Source organism: Hibiscus syriacus, unplaced genomic scaffold (genome assembly GCF_006381635.1).
Source record: "Hibiscus syriacus cultivar Baekdansim isolate YM2019G1 unplaced genomic scaffold, ASM638163v2 tig00110584_pilon, whole genome shotgun sequence".
NCBI lineage: Eukaryota > Viridiplantae > Streptophyta > Magnoliopsida > Malvales > Malvaceae > Hibiscus > Hibiscus syriacus.
Genome location: NW_024062792.1, coordinates 5,444,569 through 5,464,064, shown reverse-complemented (window position 1 = coordinate 5,464,064; position 19,496 = coordinate 5,444,569).

The following is a 19,496-nucleotide window of genomic DNA, read 5'->3' as shown; positions in this document are numbered from 1 at the left end:
TATTACAACATTTGAGGAGATCTTTTAGCGGTGAGTAGTCTAATTGAAAACTTCATGCACATGACTCAACCACCAACCCATAAGTAACAGTACACATCCTATGAATCTTTCTCCACCAGATCGTTTGTAGTCGCTTAGAGATCGAAATGTTTTTGCTAGAATAGTGGGGGAAGGATTTATCATTTTTTCTATAACCTCAAACAAGTCTATCATTGCTACATCAACATGACCCAACACCTTTGGAAAGATAACTAAACCATTGACTCCTAAAGCAAACAAATCTCTTCTTCTATTCGATGGTTGTTGCTCACGAATTACAGTCCTCGAGGCCACCCAAGAAATTCCCTCGCTTTCGATCTTACCTTTAGTGTGCTTAGCTACTAATTCTTGGGTCTTCCCTATGAGTAATATAACTTTTTTCACGAAGCCCTTAGGTCTCACTTACTTGGTATATACCTTATACTTATTGACATTAGGTATGTTTAGCATGGTAATGTATTCCTCCATTGGGGGGGGTCATGTCCACCTTGTTAAAAGTAAAGCATCAGTATGTGGATTTCCAAATTTGTACCATTGCTTAGACTATAGCAGCGTGAATTGGCACTTTCAATAGCTCGATTATGTCTCCATAAGCCATCTGGAACAATTTTCTCTCATTTTCGTCCCATTCTTCCCTGATTTGTCTATGCTCTGCCAATTCTGTCTAACACTTGCGCTTTTTTAGGCAGCTCGGATCCGTCGCCAACATATAAACTGTCTCTTGATTGAAGTTGCCTCCACTCTGACCATGGATGAACCTTTGAAATTCTATTTGACTCATTAAATGACATTTTCGTTTCAGGAACCTTTTAATGCAAACAACTATTTCAAGGATCAATAACTTCTATGATATGTCATGATTATGAAAAAAAATGAAACACAACAAAGCAAGCAACCAAAACAAAAAGTAAAAGAAATTAGTAAAATTAAATTGATAGTAAAAGGAAAATGAATTAACAAAATTAGAAATAATCATATATAACTTGTAAATAAACAAATTCAAATAAAACACACAAAAGAATTTAAAAACCTAACCACGTGGATTCTAATTCTCTTAGGGTTTCCACATGGCTCTATAGGGTTACTAAATTCTCTAAATGACATTTGGTTCTTAAAAGGTTCCCAAACTGTCGCTATAACCTATTTAGGTATATAAAAACATTGACCCTCACCCACTATAGGCTTACGAACTGAATTCAGTTCAAGGGATCACATCACTAGATGCTTATCAAAGAAAACAATATCCTTGCAGACATAAAGAATGCTTTCTAGAAGTACTCTGTCAGGCCTGCACGAAGAAAAATACGATTCTTCGATGGTGTGGCATTTCCCCCTACTTAGGCAAGACGGGATAAAGCTTATAAATTTAGTTGTGCTATGTAACAATCTTATTCATATTTAGACAAACAAAACTTATAACTAGAGAGAGAGAAATTGGGTGTTAAAAGAACATAATGGATCGTAAATTAAATAAAATTGAACTCAAATTTCCCAAATTTAAAAGATAGGGTAATTGATTTATGGCTCGACTCTTTTTTTTATACAAAATTCCTCATGAGAGTCACCAAGCTGTCGTAACTGGTCTTTTGAGGAGAGGGAAACACGACTAGTTACGATGATGGGTTTTTGAAAAGGTTTTCTTATGAAAAGATGAGAGTCGCGATCAATCATTTTTAATGTGAGATTGGAACACCTAAAATCGAGTAATTTTAATGAAATGTTTTATTTTACTAAAATATCGATGTTTTATAAAAAAGGGTTCGAGAGTTAGTTACACATGGGGAAGGATTAGCACCCCCATAGAGACAAAAAATTGGTACCTAGTCAATTATCCTATGTTTTAAAATTAGAAATTTTGAATTCGAAGTTTTATTTAATCTAATATCCATTATGTATGTAGATTTTAAAGAGGGTATCTATTTATTAGGACCAATTATGAATACCCTTGAGCATAAGAGAAAGTTTTACCATTTATCCTAATAAATAATCTAAATAATTTTAAAATTATGATGCATGATTTGAAAATGATGTCAATTTACTTCAGGAATCACTAGTGCTCACCATGGGGCATAATGCGAAAGATACACTATTAATGTAATACCCCAAATTTTAGGTAGTGACTAAAATGTAATGTAACACTCATAGCCCACATATGTCTCGATATACGAGTTATAGATGTCACATCAACTTGACAATTATTTGCTAAGCATAAAAACTTAAAATCTCATTTCTTTTTAAACTTTCATTGTTTCAACTTAAAAACTTTTACCTTATTTGTATAAAATCATAAAAGAATATTTAATCACTGCAACAAATCCAATTTCAATCAGTAAGTAGGCAGTTCAGAGCCAATCATAACTATATATCACTGCCTAAATATTGCTAATGTAAAAACCATTTAAAATATAACATTTATACTATTCATTCAAAAATACGATTAAATACTAAAATTATTCAAAACTAAAGAAAATAATCATAGTTACTATTACAAACCCTTTTAAAATAAATTCAATAAAGCATACCATCTTGTGTAATGTACATGCCACTAACAAGTCAAAGATAGGATGTCTTACTGATTCTATATGTAGGTTTGACTTCCATAAGATGCTCAGATAACTCCTTACTTCACGTTCTTTTCTTTACTCGAACCTACGCATAAAAATTTTCACGAGCTAAGTAAAACTTAGCGAGACAGTAATATAGTTAAAATGATATAAAACATAAATTTCATAAAATATTATAAACATAAATCTGTAATTTAAATAAAAGCATTAAAACTTTCAAACTGGGCTATTCAAGTTGTTTTCATCTTGAAAACCTGAAAAATTATTTTCTCGTGATTTTATCAAAAATCATTTTGTTGAAAACATTTTGATATTTCAATAATAACAAACTAAGTTTAAATGAATTTTAAGATTTTACAAATAATTTTCTAAAGTATATTCGATTCAATTAATCGAATATCAAGCTATTACTCCAAGTCTTTCAAGATCAATTTTAAACCTTACTAAATTTGTAAATTTGTGTTTTATACTTAAACTATTTTTAATCAAATTTTCACAAAGTATTTTGAACCAAAATCAAGCCTAAAATCAATTTCTCAAGGGCATGCATCGATGCACCAATCCATGCATCTATTAATTTCTTGAACATCGAATGCATTTTATGCATCGATGCACATACCATGCATCGATGCACAAGACCATGCATCAATGTACTTAGGCTTTTTCAAAACATCGAATGCATTTCGGCCAAAATATTTGAATTTTACATTGATGCACCGATGCACCTAGGGTATGCATCGATGCACTGACGCTCCCAACTGATTTTATTAATTGTTTTCACACTTAAACGACTATATTGACTCCACTAAGCATCCCCAACATTCAGAATCATTTGAAGGTGTATTTAAACAAGTTCTGAAGCCATTTATCAATAACAAGAAAGAAGAAATCATAGAGAAACAAGAGAGAAAGCATCAAACATCAAGTTTGTACAATTCAAGCCAAATTTCCTTTCAATATTCATTTTGCTTTCAAGAATACAATTTGTGCTCAATTGTAATTATCTTTGAGTGTTCTTATCTTGTTCTAAAATTGTGCAAACAATCTATCTTGTGAGGATTTCCTTGTAAGTTTGCAAATTTGTATTTCTCTTTGAAAAAGAGTGTGCTCAAGAATTGGGGTATAATTCTTGAGGGAGTTGTAAGGTTACTCTTTGTCCTCAAAAGAAAGAACAAATTAGTGAATTTGTTTGAAAATCCTTAGTGTGGATAGGTAAGGTTGTGGACGTAGACTTTGGTTGAGAAAGTCGAACCACTCTAAATCGCTGTGCAAATCTTTTCAATTTTTTGCAAAAGCTTCCACCAAAATTTTAATTGCCAATTCACCCCCTCTTGGCCAATTTCATCGATCGATTAACTCAACAATTGGTATCAGAGCCTCACTCATTTGAAGGTTTAACCACCTCTTGAGTCGATTCGAGAAGAGTTAAATCGATAAAGATGGCGTCCACTTCCGGTTCATTCTCCATGGAAGAGTCCAGACCAATTGACGTGCCTCCACACTTCAAAGGGATAAATTATCGTCGTTGGAAGAGGTTTATGATGATATTTATCCAAGCATTTGATATGAAAGCTTGGATGATAATCGAGAAAAGATATTCCTCTCCTACGAAGAAGGAAAAGAAGTGGAGTGATCAAGAACGAAAGAAAGCTCAACAAAACACAAAGGCTATGCACATGTTATGTTGTGCAATTGATCCTAATGTATATGAAAGAGTTTCTTCTTTTTCAAGTGCCAATGAAATATGGGATAAGCTTGAGGAGATCTATGGAGACAATGAAGAAGAAGAACCAATAAAGGTGATGTCTCTATTAGCTCTCACAGAGCCAAAGGTATCTTCTAACTCATATAAATTAAATTCGAAATCTTTTAATGAGTTACAAGATGCTTATGATGAATTATTTTCGGAGTTTAAGACCATGAACTCCAAATATAGGAATTTGATTTCTAAACTTATAGCTAAAAATGATCTTCTTTTGAAAGCTAAAAAAAACTTGGAAAAACAAAATGAAATGTTGAAAAAATGAGTTAGAGCTTTCAAAACTAAAATCTGAAAACTTTGAAAAAGAAAATTTCAAATTAAACAAAGTTCTTCTAGAAACGAAAATGGATTTTGAAAATCAAAATGAACTCTTGAAGAAGGATTTAGAACTTTCAAAAATGAAATTTGAAAATATTGAAAAAGAAAATTTTAATTTGAAAGTTAAGCTTGAATGCTTAACAAAAGAAAAAGAGATCATTTTAAATAATTCATCTAGTTTAATAATGAAAATATGTTCACATTGTCATTATCATGGTCATTAGGAACATACTTATCCTTTAAAGAAAGGAAAAATGTTTAAAATTAGACAAGTATGGGTTCCAAAAGGAACAAGGGGCATTGAAACTAACATTCACGGATCCAAAGCAATTTGGATACCAAAATCTACTTAAATGTCTCTTGTAGGTGTATGGGAGCGATGGTGATGAAGATGATGATATTCAAGATGCTCTTGCCACACATGAAAAAGAAATGGGTAACTCTAAACTTAATGTAATTATTCTATTTGGTTGCTCATTTAGTTTATGCATGCATAAGGTTTTAAATGTTGAATAATTATGTTTTATCTCATGTATGTTGAAAAATATTGTATGATGAACATAGTAATTTTTGGCAATGTTTTATAAACTCTAATTCATCATATTAATTTTTGGTCAAAATTGTTTTTAAAATATAATTGATATCGATTTTTCAAGAACTTTGGTTTTTCAAAATTTTGACCTTAAATTTTTCTTAATGTTTATGCATAGATTTTTGTTTAAATATTATAAAGTTTTAATGCATAACATTTTCAAAAACTTTATGCATGTGCTCTTAATCTCAATAATCAACATTGCATAATGTTTTGTATGTGAATGGATTAAAGCATAATCCGAATAGGTGAATTTGACAAATGATACAATGTCTTATTTTTGAATTAAATGTTTGCAAAATTGATTGACATTGCATCTACTTTGATTATGCTTGTTGGTCATAGAATAGGAAACATTTATATGGTGCATTTAGACTCTATTGATATGACTTATTTATGCCTAGTTGATAAGGATGAGCATGATAGTTGGTTATGGCATAGGAGACTAGGACATGCTAGTATGAGTGTTTTGCAACGGCTAATTCAAGGAAATTTAGTTCGAAGGTTGCCTAAGCTTAAATTTGATAATGATAAAATATGTGATGCTTGTACTAAAGGAAAACAAAAGCGAATTTCTTTTAAATCCATTAATGATGTATCAACTAGTAGAGTATTACAATTGATCCATATAGATCTTTTTGGGCCAACTAGGACTACTAGCTTGGGTGGAAAACAATATGCATTTGTCTTGGTAGATGACTATTCTAGATATACTTGGGTTATATTCTTAAGTACTAAAGATGAAGCATTAGAAAATTTCATCACATTTTCAAAAGTAATCCAAAACGAAAAAGGTTACTCTATCACTAGTGTTAGAAGTGAACATGGCACTGAATTTGAAAAGCTTGGATTTCTTGAGTTTTGTAATTCAAATGGTATTAGCCATAAATTTTCAGCACCTAGAACCCCTCAACAAAATGGAGTTGTTGAGAGGAAAAATCAAACTTTAGAAGAAATGGCTAGAACCATGCTTTGTGAAAACAATTTGCCAAAATATTTTTGGGCGGAAGCCACAAATACCGCTTATTATATTATTAATCGAGTAATGATTAGGCCATTTTTAAAGAAAACTCCATATGAAATTTTCAAAAATAAAAAGCCTAACATTAGTTATTTTCATCCTTTTGGATGTAAATTTTTGTTTTAAACAACGGTAAAGAAAATCTTGGCAAATTTGATGCTAAAAGCGATGAAGGAATTTTTCTGGGTTATTCCTTAAATTCTAAAGCTTATCGTGTATTTAATAAAAGAACTTTAGTTGTAGAAGAGTCTATACATGTTGTTTTCGATGATAATCCCCTTCCAAGGAAGGATTCTTGTGTTAACGATGATGTAGGTATTGTACAAGCAAATGACGTTAGACATGACGTTGGAGAATCATCATCATCAAAGGAGGAAATGAAAGATGAGGAAACTTATGATCCTTTAGAGAATCCAACCATTGAAGAAAGAGAAGTTTCTTACCCAAGAGAGTACAACTATATCAATGATGGTGAAATTATAGGTGGTCCATCCAAAGGAGTAACTAGTCGATCTTCTCTTAGAAATATTTGTAATTATGTTGCATTTATTTCATGCATAGAGCCTAAGAACATCAAAGAAGCATTAAAATATGAACATTGGATTATGGCTATGAAAGAAGAATTAAATCAATTTGAGAGAAGTAAAGTATGGACATTAGTTGAAAGGCCTAGTAATAAATCTACTATAGGTACTAGATGGGTATTTAGGAATAAGCTTGATGAAAGTGGTAATATAGTGAGAAACAAGGCTAGACTTGTTGCTCAAGGGTATACTCAAGAAGAAGGACTAGACTATGATGAAACATACGCTCCCGTAGATAGGATGGAAGCAATTAGAATGTTATTAGCATTTGCATGTTTCAATGAATTTAAATTATACCAAATGGATGTTAAAAATGCATTTTTAAATGGTTTTATAAAGGAAGTAGTGTATGTGGAACAACCTCCTGGTTTTGAAGATTTAAAATTTCCAAATCATGTTATTAAATTGACAAAAGCGCTTTATGGTTTAAAACAAGCTCCTAGAGCTTGGTATGAAAGATTGTCAAACTTTTTAATTGAAAAAGGTTTTTCAAAAGGGAAGGTTGACACTACATTGTTTTTAAAGCATAAAGGTAAAAATTTATTAGTAGTTCAAATTTATGTTGATGATATAATATTTGGTTCTACTAATGATGTTCTTTGCCAAGAATTTTCTAAGCTAATGCAAAGTGAGTTTGAGATGAGCATGATGGGGGAACTCTCATTTTTCTTGGGACTCCAAATCAAGCAAAGAAAAGATGACATCTTCATCAATCAAGCTAAGTACGTCAAAGATATGCTCAAGAAGTTTGGACTGGAAAATGGAAAACCTCATGACACTCCAATGAGCTCTTCAACAAAGCTTGCCTTAGATGAAGGAGGTAAATGTGTAGATGTTAAATTATATAGGTCAATGATTGGATCTTTACTTTATTTAACTGCAAGTAGATCGGACATTATGTTTAGTGTTTGCTTATGTGCTAGATTTCAATCATGTCCTAAAGAATCACATTTACTAGCTGTTAAAAGGATCTTTAGATACCTTAAGGACACTCCTAGTATAGGACTTTGGTATCTTAGAGACTCTAGCTTTAGCTTGCATGCCTTCTCAATTACGGATTATGGAGGATGCAAATTAGATAGGAAAAGCACCTCCGATACTTGCCAATTCCTTGGAAATATGTTGATTTTGTGGTTTTCAAAGAAACAAAATTATGTTGCATTATCTACCACTGAAGTAGAATACATTTCAGCCGATAGTTGTTGTGCACAAGTTTTATGGATGAAACAACAACTTTTTGATTATGGAATTGAAGTAGGTACTATTCCTATCAAGTGTGACAATACTAGTGCTATTTGTCTCACTAAAAATCCCATCCAACACTCTAGAACTAAACATATTGAAATTAGACATCACTTCATTAGAGACTATGTCGCTAAGGAAGATGTAGTTCTAGAATTTGTTGATACTTTGCACCAATTAGCGGATATTTTTACAAAACCCTTAGATAATGAAATATTTTGGACACTTAGGAGAGAATTAGGTTTAACTGACCTATCTTCACTTAGTGTTTAAAATAATTTTAGCACTTTTAAGAATAAATGAAAAATGCTTATAATAATAATTTTTGATTGCATTCTTTGCTATTAGTTAGGGGGAGTTTATGTTCTTTGGTGAAAATTAATTTTATGTTCAAATAAAGTTTAAAGATTAATTTGATTGATTGAACATAATTAATTTTTGATATATGAGTTGCCAATACCACTAGAGCCAATTAATTTAGCATTTTGAGTGTTTAAAAAAGATTTTTGACATTTTTGTGCTTAATGCATCGATACACTTAACAGTGCACCGATGCATCCCTTTGAATGTGCATCGATACATCAGCTGATACACCGATGCACGCCCTTGAATGTGCATCGATGCACAAGAGCCATGCATCGATGCATCCGTCGGGTTTTGGGTTAAAATGCCTCATTTTCTTCATTTTTCTCAAACCCTAAAACTAAAAACTCTCCCACCATTCATCATTCTCTCACTCTAAATCCTACTCTTCCTCAAAATCATCGGTTTCTTCATGCTTTTCATCTTCAAAATCTACTTATATCATTAAATCGTGAAAAATAACTCCTCATCCCTCTCAATCTGAATTTTCAAGGTAATATTTCAAAAACCTCTATTTTATTGATTTTTGATTTTAGAACTAGTTTTGATTAGTTCTAGGATGAACATTATATCGGGAATTGATTGTTTGTTGGTTATAAACTAGATTTTACTACCAATTTCGTCAAAAACAATCAATTTTTCAAGATTTTTCTTTGAATTTCGAACTTAAAAAATTATGATTTCAAAAATTAGTAATATTTTTTGATTTAATTGTGTTGTTTTCATGAAAACTATATTATGATTATCAAATAATATTAAATAGTTTTCAAAACATGCCCATTAGGATATGGTTTAGAGAACCTTGAATTATTGAGGACTCATTTGAGTTTTGGGATTGATTGTGCATATATGTGTTTCAAATTACAAGTGATATTCCTTATTCTGATTTCCTTTAATCATGTCAAACCCTAAATGACCTAGGTCATCTTTGAGTCGGTCAAACCAAAATCGTCCTCTCGTTCCTCAACCTCCTAATAGCCTATTAGGATCTTGCTTTAATATGCCTGAACATCGGAGAGAAGAATTGTACCATAGGTATTTGAATTCTTTCCAATCTTATAGAATTAGGGAAGAACGTATTCCATCTCTACAAGCCATGATAGACTTTAAATTTGAATACCTCTCGATTCTTAGAACATGGAAGTTTGATAAACTGTTCTCTCTTAAACCTGTCGTTTTTCATCAATTAGTCTGCATTTTCTATTCTAATACGGTCTGTATTCAAAACGAAACTCAATGTGGAACTATAGGAATTAGATCATACCTTTTAGGAAATATATTCTTATTGATTCCGCAACTATAGCTTCAAAATTTGGGTTAGATGACGATGGTGTCTACGACGAAAAAGAAACTGTGGATTATCCATATCTCCCAAATGGTAGTGTTAGTACCCTTCGATCTCATCACGATCGTTTTCTTCATTTCATGATCTCATGGTGGTTCTGACCATCAGCGGGTAGGTACTCCACACTACGTATTAGGGATTTATGGTGGATGCACTGTATAAAGAATAAGAAGAAAATAAACTTTCCACATATTGTGTTCAGTGAGCTTGTCAATACCATAAACATTATCCCGTCCAAACATGTCGAAACCTTAGTTTATGGTTGTCTTCTAAGTAATCTCTTTATCAAACTGGGTCTAGATGTTTCCCTTGACAATCCTATACCACTTCAAAACCATATCAATATCACATCCTTGAAGAAATCAGATTGGAAATTGGATGAGGTAACTGGTTTATGGGCTTTTAAACCCGGTAAACAAACTCCGGGAGCTAGTTTCTCACGAGCTGCTCCTAGCTCCTCTCGTGCTCCTCCTCCTCTTGCTCCGGCTTCTGACGATGATCTTGAATTTCAACAGCTTATACAAGACATCGATGATCACGTACTCGATGACGAGCCTGCACCGGAACCAGCTTCACAAGAAGATCAAATGCCTCCATATTTTCGTTCGTTTTTGGAGACATTTGATTTACGGTATGCGTCCATGGATTCGCGCTTATCATTCATTGAGTCCCAACTCTCTACCTTGGGAGCTCAACAACAAGATATGAATGATCGTTTAGATGCACTCACGCTTGAGATGAGAGCTCGTTACCCTCCTCCTCCTCCCGATCCTTCGATGGATGAATAGACTTATCTTGCTTTGATTGTTTTTGGGTTTGAACTTGAATTTAAATTGTTAAAACATTTTGGATTGTCTTTCTTTGATTGTTGGATGTTTGTTTGATGGATATTTGAACTTTTATTTCATATATACTTTGGTTTGTTTCAATATATGCATCATTTACTTTTTAGTTGAAATATGACCAATTTACTATTTTACATGAATATTGATTTATGAAACTAATGGCTAATCTCTCTTTTGATTGTTATCTTAGCAGCTTAAGCTTTATATTAATCAATTGGCTTATGTTTTTCAAAATTCTTGTTTAAAAATATTTTATAGAGTCTTTTTGATTTAACAAAAAGGGGGAGAAGTGTTATAGTAAGGGGGAGTAATTTCAAAATTGATTTCAAAACTTATTTTTCAAAGAAAATCTTAAAATTACTCAAGAGTTGTTGTTATATCAAAAAGGGGGAGATTTTTGAAAACATTTTGATATTTCGATATAACAAACTAAGTTTAAATGAATTTTAAGATTTTACAAATAATTTTCTAAAGTATATTCAATTCAATTAATCGAATATCAAGCTATTACTCCAAGTATTTCAAGATCAATTTTAAACCTTACTAAATGTGTAAATTTGTGTTTTATACTTAAACTATTTTTAAACAAATTTTCACAAAGTATTTTGAACCAAAATCAAGCCTAAAATTAATTTTTCAAGGGCATGCACCGATGCACCAATCCATGCATCGATGCATCAATTAATTTCTTGAACATCGAATGCATTTTATACATCGATGCACATACCATGCATCGATGCACTCAGTGCATTTGATGCATCGATGCACATGACCATGCATCGATGCACTTAGGCTTTTTCAAAACATCGAATGCTTTTTATGCATCGATGCACTGTTAGTGCACCGATGCACTGAGAGTCCAACGGTCAAAATATTTGAATTTTACACTGATGCACCTAGGGTATGCATCGATGCACTGATGCTCCCAACTGATTTTATTAATTGTTTTCACACTTAAACGGCTATATTGAATCCACTAAGCATCCCCAACGTCCAGAATCATTTGAAGGTGTATTTAAACAAGTTCTGAAGCCATTGATCAATAACAAGAAAGAAGAAATCATAGAGAAACAAGAGAGAAAACATTAAACATCAAGTTTGTGCAATTCAAGCCAAATTTCCTTTCAATATTCATTTTGCTTTCAAGAACACAATTTGTGCTCAATTGTAATTATCTTTGAGTGTTCTTATCTTGTTCTAGAATTGTGCAAACAATCTACCTTGTGAGGATTTCCTTGTAAGTTTGCAAATTTGTATTTCTCTTTGAAAAAGAGTGTGCTCAAGAATTGGGGTATAATTCTTGAGGGAGTTGTAAGGTTACTCTTTGTCCTCAAAAGAAAGAACAAATTAGTGAATTTGTTGGAAAATCCTTAGTGTGGATAGCTAAGGTAGTGGACGTAGACTTTGGTTGAGAAAGTCAAACCACTCTGAATCGTTGTGCAAATCTTTTCAATTTTCCGCAAAAGCTTCCACCAAAATTTTAATTGCCAATTCACCCCCCTCTTGACCAATTTCATCGATCGATTAACTCAACACATTTTCTCATGATTTTATAAAAAATCATGTAAGTCAATATCAAATACCATAAACAACTTATGTTTTTTTCATTCAAACATATTTCAAAACTTTCTTTTCAATTTCATGTTCATTTCTTTTATATTCTATCATAACTTTCACATTTACTTTTATAGCCCAATGTATATGTAAGAGAATACAAGATACGTGAGTCAAACGAGTGTGCGGAGTAAGCACTTCAGTGCTATCATCTCAATCATAATATGCACATATAGTGCTATCATATCATAATCATAATATGCACACAAAGTGCAATCACATCTGAAATATACTAGTGTACCCACCGGTAACACCACAATATATCATAAGCACGCACAGTGCTATCACATTGGAATCATATATGCACACAAAGTGCAATCATATCGAAAATATACTGATGTACCTACCGGTAACACCACAATATATTAATCACTCCACCTCATGGCATGCAAATTGTACCTACGACCCTCAATGCAATATACAATGGACTTATTTTAAATGGGCAATTCATACCCTAAACATTCATAAAACATTCATGCGAACATTATATAAATAATTCATATTTAAAATAAAATATATATTTTAAAATAATATGAGGTTGACTTATCACATGTCGTCCTCAATCAAATTAATCAAATAAACTACTGCACTCATTTTACACTTTACTTATAAAATAAAATATAAGCCTCACCAAGCTTTAGGCTTAATCCTTTGCTTTAAAATTGCTTTAATTACACAATTTATCAAAATTTCATATTCTGGCAGTTTGCACTACCTTCACAGAAATATTATTCTGTATAATATACATACTAAAAAATTATTCTGTTTGTACCACTAAAAACAAGTCTTGAATACGAATCTAACCATATAAAGCAGTTTTTCTAGTTCAAGTTGTACACTTTATAGAAAATTTTCAAAATTGACTGACAAATGATGTTTTGGGCAGAATCTGTTGCCCTATTTTCTGACCTATCACTGATAAACAAATTCATATCTTTTTGTATACTCTTCGAAATCAGTTACCATTTGTTCTAAACGGAACTATACTGATATAAAAATCTAATAGTATAAGATTCATCATTCAATTATTTTTGTATAATTTCTGGTGATTTTCTAAACTTATTGTTCATAACATAATTTCTAGTCAGATTTCACCAACCTGCATCCTTAACTTATTCACTAATTCTATTAGCTTACTGTAAACATCATTTTTTCATTTAAATTTATTATTATTATTAAAATTATTATTATTATTATTAGTATTATTATTATTATTATTATTATTATTTATTATTATTATTAATATTATATATTATTATTATTTAATAAATAATTACAAAACTGGACCGGCCCAGTTACAAACAAACCAGAACCGGCCCAGACCAACCAGAAACCCTAAACATTTGGGGTTTCAGCTAGGGTTTCTAAACCCTAGCCCCCCCAGCCGCCTCTGATGCTTCCAGAAGCCCAGCCGCCGCCTCTGCTGACACTCCCACTGCCAGGTGACACAACCATATGCTGCCGACGATCCCCTGCTACCACGACTCCCATGAGGAAGTCTCCAGAACGCCACGAAGCTACCCACATCGAGCCCTATGGTGAGTCACCGCCATAGCTATGGTGACTCACCAGAAGTCCCCACTGGAACCGGTCCGACGAGAGCCTCAGTGGTGGCTATAAAAGCCACCACACCTGCAAGAACAGAGACAACAACCAAAAAACCAGAGGAGAGCAACCAAGATACAGAAACAGAAAAAAGAAAAAAAAAAGAAACAAGAAACAGACCACAACAGCGAGCCAAACAACACCCATAGCAGCAAATCTAAAGCAAAGAGAGAAAAAAGGAAAAGACTTACCCTCGAGAAGCCCAAACATAGCCGAAAACGGTGTAAAAACCGAGGTAAAACCGTCGGTTTGTTTTCTAGATTTACTCCGATTAGGAGATTTTTAAGGAAAACTGAGGATAGGTTCGGCTTTAGGGGTTTTAGAGCTACGTTTTGGGGTATTTTGGAATTTTTCCGGCCACCGTGATGGTGGCCGGCGGCGGTGATCGACACTGGAATACGGTGGCCTATGGCTGCCGGTTTCCCTCAGGCGAGGGAACCTAGAGAGAAGCCAGAGAAATGCTTCTCTCTGTTTTAGAGAGAAGCTGAGAAATAAGCAAATGAGGAAGCCTGGCCCTTCGGGCCAGGCGTTAAGGGTATTTAAAACCCTCCCCAAACGACATCGTTTTGGGGAGGGTATCTGTGTAATTTAAGAAAGGGTAAACCCTTTCCGCAACCCTTATAGTTCTGTAACTTTGCAATTTAGTCACTGAAATTGACTTTTAATCATTTTAATTTAGTGTTTAAATTTTATTTTATTATATTTTAACCATTAACTATATTTATATATTTAGGAAAATATCAAATTTAGTCCCGCATAGTTTATTAATTATTTTTTAATCACGTATTAATTAATTAGGTTAAATTACACTATTAATCATTATCTTTCATAATATTTCGAATTATTATCTTTATTTTTAATACTTTATATTTAGTTTTATAATTTTTGAATTTCTTTTATTTTGATCATTATTTAATTACAATATTATTTTGTTATTACTTTTATATTTTAATTATTGCTTTAATTATTATTTTATTATTATCTTAGTCATATAAATATATATATATATATATATATTTAAAATAATGTTATTTATTTTCGATATCAAAGAAAAGGGCAGTCTTAATATAACTGGATGTCCTATTCTGGTATTTTAAATAATTAAATTATAAAAATTATAATTTAGTTTTATTTAAAATATTAAAATTTTAATATTTATTAATATCAAAGAAAAGAGCTGTCTTAAGGCACCTAGAAGTCATTTTCTGATATTTTAAATAAATAAATATAGGATTATAAATTAAATATTTTTTTTTTGAATTTTTAAATTTTAACAATAGAGACAATTTATAATTAAAAAGTACCAATTTTGGGCGTTGTAGGGGTGCTAATCCTTCCCTAAACGTAACCGACCACGAATCCCTTTTTATTATTAAAAAGAACGAATTTTTGGTTATAAAACGCAGATCAGTTCATTTTTTTTAATTGATGTTTTCTTAAAACCCTTTTAAAGAAGATATTTTTTAGGTATTCGACCTACCTGACCCAAAAGGCCGATGGCGACTCCCAAATTATTTTCAAAACCATTTATTCACATCACTTTTCCCGTCAGGATAATATTTCGTGCCCGGACGAAAACCGGTTACGACAGCTTGGCGACTCCGCTGGGGACTGTCAAACTTTAAAATCAATTATAAATTGTCTCTATTAATTAGAAATTAAAAATTTATTTATTTAATTTTTAATTCTTTTCTTTCAAATTTTTATTATTTATTATTTTTATATTAATATTATTTTTTTATTCAGGTATTAATTATTTTATTTATCTGTTAGAGGTTTGAATATTTCTCCTCACACACAACACTTGCATTGCATAACATAAAGCTCTATAATTGAGCTTGTCCCTTTTAAGTGGGAGTGAAAGCGACGTCTTCGTGAGAATTTATTCTCCGTGTCAGACCTAGTAAGTAACTTTCGGGGTTCATATGCTCTATGTCTTCGTGAGAATTTATTCTCCATGTTAGTCATAGAGAAATGTATCCCCTCGAATTGAACTCGGTCCGTTTAAGTCTGTAATGGACTAGGATTGAGGGTTGACAGCCCAAGGGGGCACTAACAAGGACAATTTGAGTACCCTTACTCCTAGAACTAAAACCCTACATGTAATAAAACTTAGAACTCCTCCTGATCTAAGACAGTACTGAACCTCTGTCCTTAGGTGTACACAAAGGAGAAATAAGCTTTAGCTTTTGTTTTATTATTTTTTTATGAATAAATGCATGCGAACTAGAAATCATGCGGTTAGGTTAATTTTTCCAAACAAAGAATGGAACTAGAAAGCATGAGGTTAGGATTTATTATATACCATGATAAATAAATTAACCATTTTATTTTTTTTATTTTTCCATGTATGTTATTTTTGCTTTAATTTGTTTAAATTATTTTCTTTGTTTGCATTGCATGATCATGACCAAAAGGTGTTAACTGAAAAGACTGTTCATCAAATTAGAAAGAAATCATAAATGGACAAAAAGTTCTATGATCAAACAAAATATGATGCGGCCAAGAAAAGACATCCTGAGGGAATTTTGAAGATAGAGAAGAGCTATTCACCCAAAGATTGTATGCCCATTGAAGAGCAAAAGGAGATACTAGAAATAAGAGAGCAGATGACCAAGATGATGGATAGAATATCTGTTTTGGCCAAAGGAAAAGAGATTCCTACAGAAAGAGAGAGAGCTCAATGAACCTAACCCTGCAGTTTCAGATACACAAGGGACTTCGATTCTTAACCAATTGAGAAATTAAGACAGTCATCATTCGTATTCACAAATCGTTTGGAGATACCAAAAAAATGGTGACGACTGTACAAGTTCCCAGAAAAGAGAAGAAATCATGTAATCAGAAATCATCAAAGTTTGGTCTACTCCCGACATCTAAAACTCAGGTTCAATCCAAGACAAAAGGCGGTTCTCATCTTGATACTATCCCCATATCATATAAAGAGTTGTATGAGAAGCTACTTGAAGCACGAGAAGTGGATCCATATTATATAAAACCGTTCTAACCTCCGTATCCGAATTGGTATGACATCAACGTTCATTGTGAATATCATGCCGGAGCTCAAGGACATACCATCGAGAATTGTCTTGCCTTCAAACGCCGAGTCTAAAGTCTTTTGGATCATGGAACCTTACAATTTAGGGTAAATGATCGACCTAGTTTGGTAACCGAGGGTCCTGATAGATTAATACCAAAAGTCTTCAAAGGTAAGAATATCAGTAGGGGTACCCAGAGAGAAGAAGATTTGCTGAGGTTTGAAGCTCAAATATGTCATTTGAAGAGTAAAAACGATAAATTGAGCACCAAAATGGAAACCATACATGAAGACTTCCAGAAGGTCAGTCAAGCCTTTCAAAATGCTGGTATAGGAAACACCCCAGAAGAGTGGATAGCAGTGGTCACCAAACTGAAAAAGAGTTGCAACATACATGAAGATCTTGTCCAAAAAATTTTTGAACATAAATGTTCTCTCATAAAGGAAAATGATCAACTCCAAGAAGTGACACAGAATGTCATAGAAGAAGTTGCAGTCCAGACAAGCAATATGGTTCTTAAATGATAGATTTAGCTGATTTTACAAGGAGATGAAACAGACTGAAGACTCAACTTTTTGAGCATGAATGGAGACTAATTTAGTTTTGTTGAAGTTAGGACTAAAAGTTGTCCCCTACAGGTAAAAGTTTTGTTTGATGTACTGAAGCTTTTGTGTTCAATGAAATCTGTTCTAAGATGATCACTCTTAAGTAACACCTTTTCATACATGCATTTACATTTTGTATCTGTGCATTTTCATTTTGTATTTTTACTTTTTATATCTTTGAATTGCACATTTTGCATTCTTATTTTTCCATTTATGCATTTTTCACATTTTTATTTAAGTGTTGTTATGTACTTTAATTACAAAAACATGTAAATAATTCATGAAAGGTTTTGTAACAGTAAAAACCAAGATAATTCATTCATCTTACTGTACCATCATCATGAAAACAATGGAGCAATCTTATAAGGGACTACAAGATCAGTGGCTAGAATAATTGACAAGGTTACCTCAGGATATAAGGAAAGAAACATCAGATTCAGTACCAGATGGATCAAATCAAATTAATCAGTATGTGACATCTGATAAAGAAGAGATAATTTATAAAGAGCAACCATGCTGTCAGATTGAAGAGTCGAAAATGGTAAAACCCTCTGGGGCATCCCAATTGAACCCAAATAATAGCCTTGTTCATTATTCGCAATATGAGGAAAGATTCAAGATAGATGAAGCAATCAAAATATGAAATGTGTTGATACTTCCCACAAAGAATTAGAAGCAAGAGAGCTTAGCTTGGTTCCAGATTTGATTATTCCCCATGAATTCAAATGCCTGATTTTGAGAATATGATGGCACCAGTTGTCCTTTAATCCATTTGAGAATGTTTTGCAGAAAAATGGAAGGATATTTAAGTTCTAATGATCTATTAATTCACTCTTTCCATGATAGTCTTGTTGGCCCAACAGTAGTCTGGTACAATCAGTTGACCCAAGAACAGATCAAGAGATAGGTAGATCTAGCTGATGCATTTTTGATACAATATCGGTATGTTAAAGGCTTAGCTCCAACACGTATGGATCTTCGAAGAGTAAAGAAGAAAACCAATGAAAGATTTCAAGAATATGCCCTAAGATGGAGAGGAGTGGCAGCACAAGTTCAACCTCCCATGTTAGAAGAAGAGATATCACGTATGTTTCGTGATTCCCTTCCAGCGCCTTTCTTCGAGTTAATGCAGGCAAATCCTACAAAGGAATTCGAGAATCTTGTGACAAGGAGATTTAATTGAGAATATATCAATGAAGAAAACTCAAAAGTCACATCCAAGAGCCCAACGGATCAAAAAAGCAAAGCTGATGATGTGAATGTATGTCGCATCCAGAATCCCCGCAACTGCAAAAGAAAAAGAGTAAGTAACTGTTCGGATCGACCAAAGAAAGTCATGCAATCAAGAAAAACTTTAGAAGTGTTCCAAACTTCTATTTCAAACTTATACCCTCATTTGGTTAAAGGTCAATACATCACACCAAGACCAACTAAAGTGACATCAAACCCTTCTGCTCATAGCTATGATCAAGATAGTGTTTGTAATTTCCACTTGGGGGTAAAGGGGCATTCTACAGGCGATTGTAGGCCACTGTTAAAAAAATTGAGATGCTTGTTGACAAAGGGGTTTTGACACAAGAAATGATCAAGAAATGGGAGGTAAATGAAGACAATGATTCTGATCTTATTACACAATTGACATTAAAGGAGTGATGATGCATGAACAAGTGGAAGTGTTATCTACCACTATAGTACCTTTCTATTTTCAGCATCTTGTTTGAACTTGTTTTTTGTTCCTTTCTCCGCTAAATGTGCAATAAATAAATATGTATTGCTTTTATGGTTATGAGCAAGGAGTTAAATTTTAATCTTGTGATTATTGAGTATCAAGTAGATTAAATGTTCTTTTAATTTTCAAGAGTTATAGATCTATTGGCAAGTGGTAAATTATATCTTCAATATCCCATCCAATGCCAATTACTCAACCAAATCTTGACACTACAAAGATTCTGAAGAAAT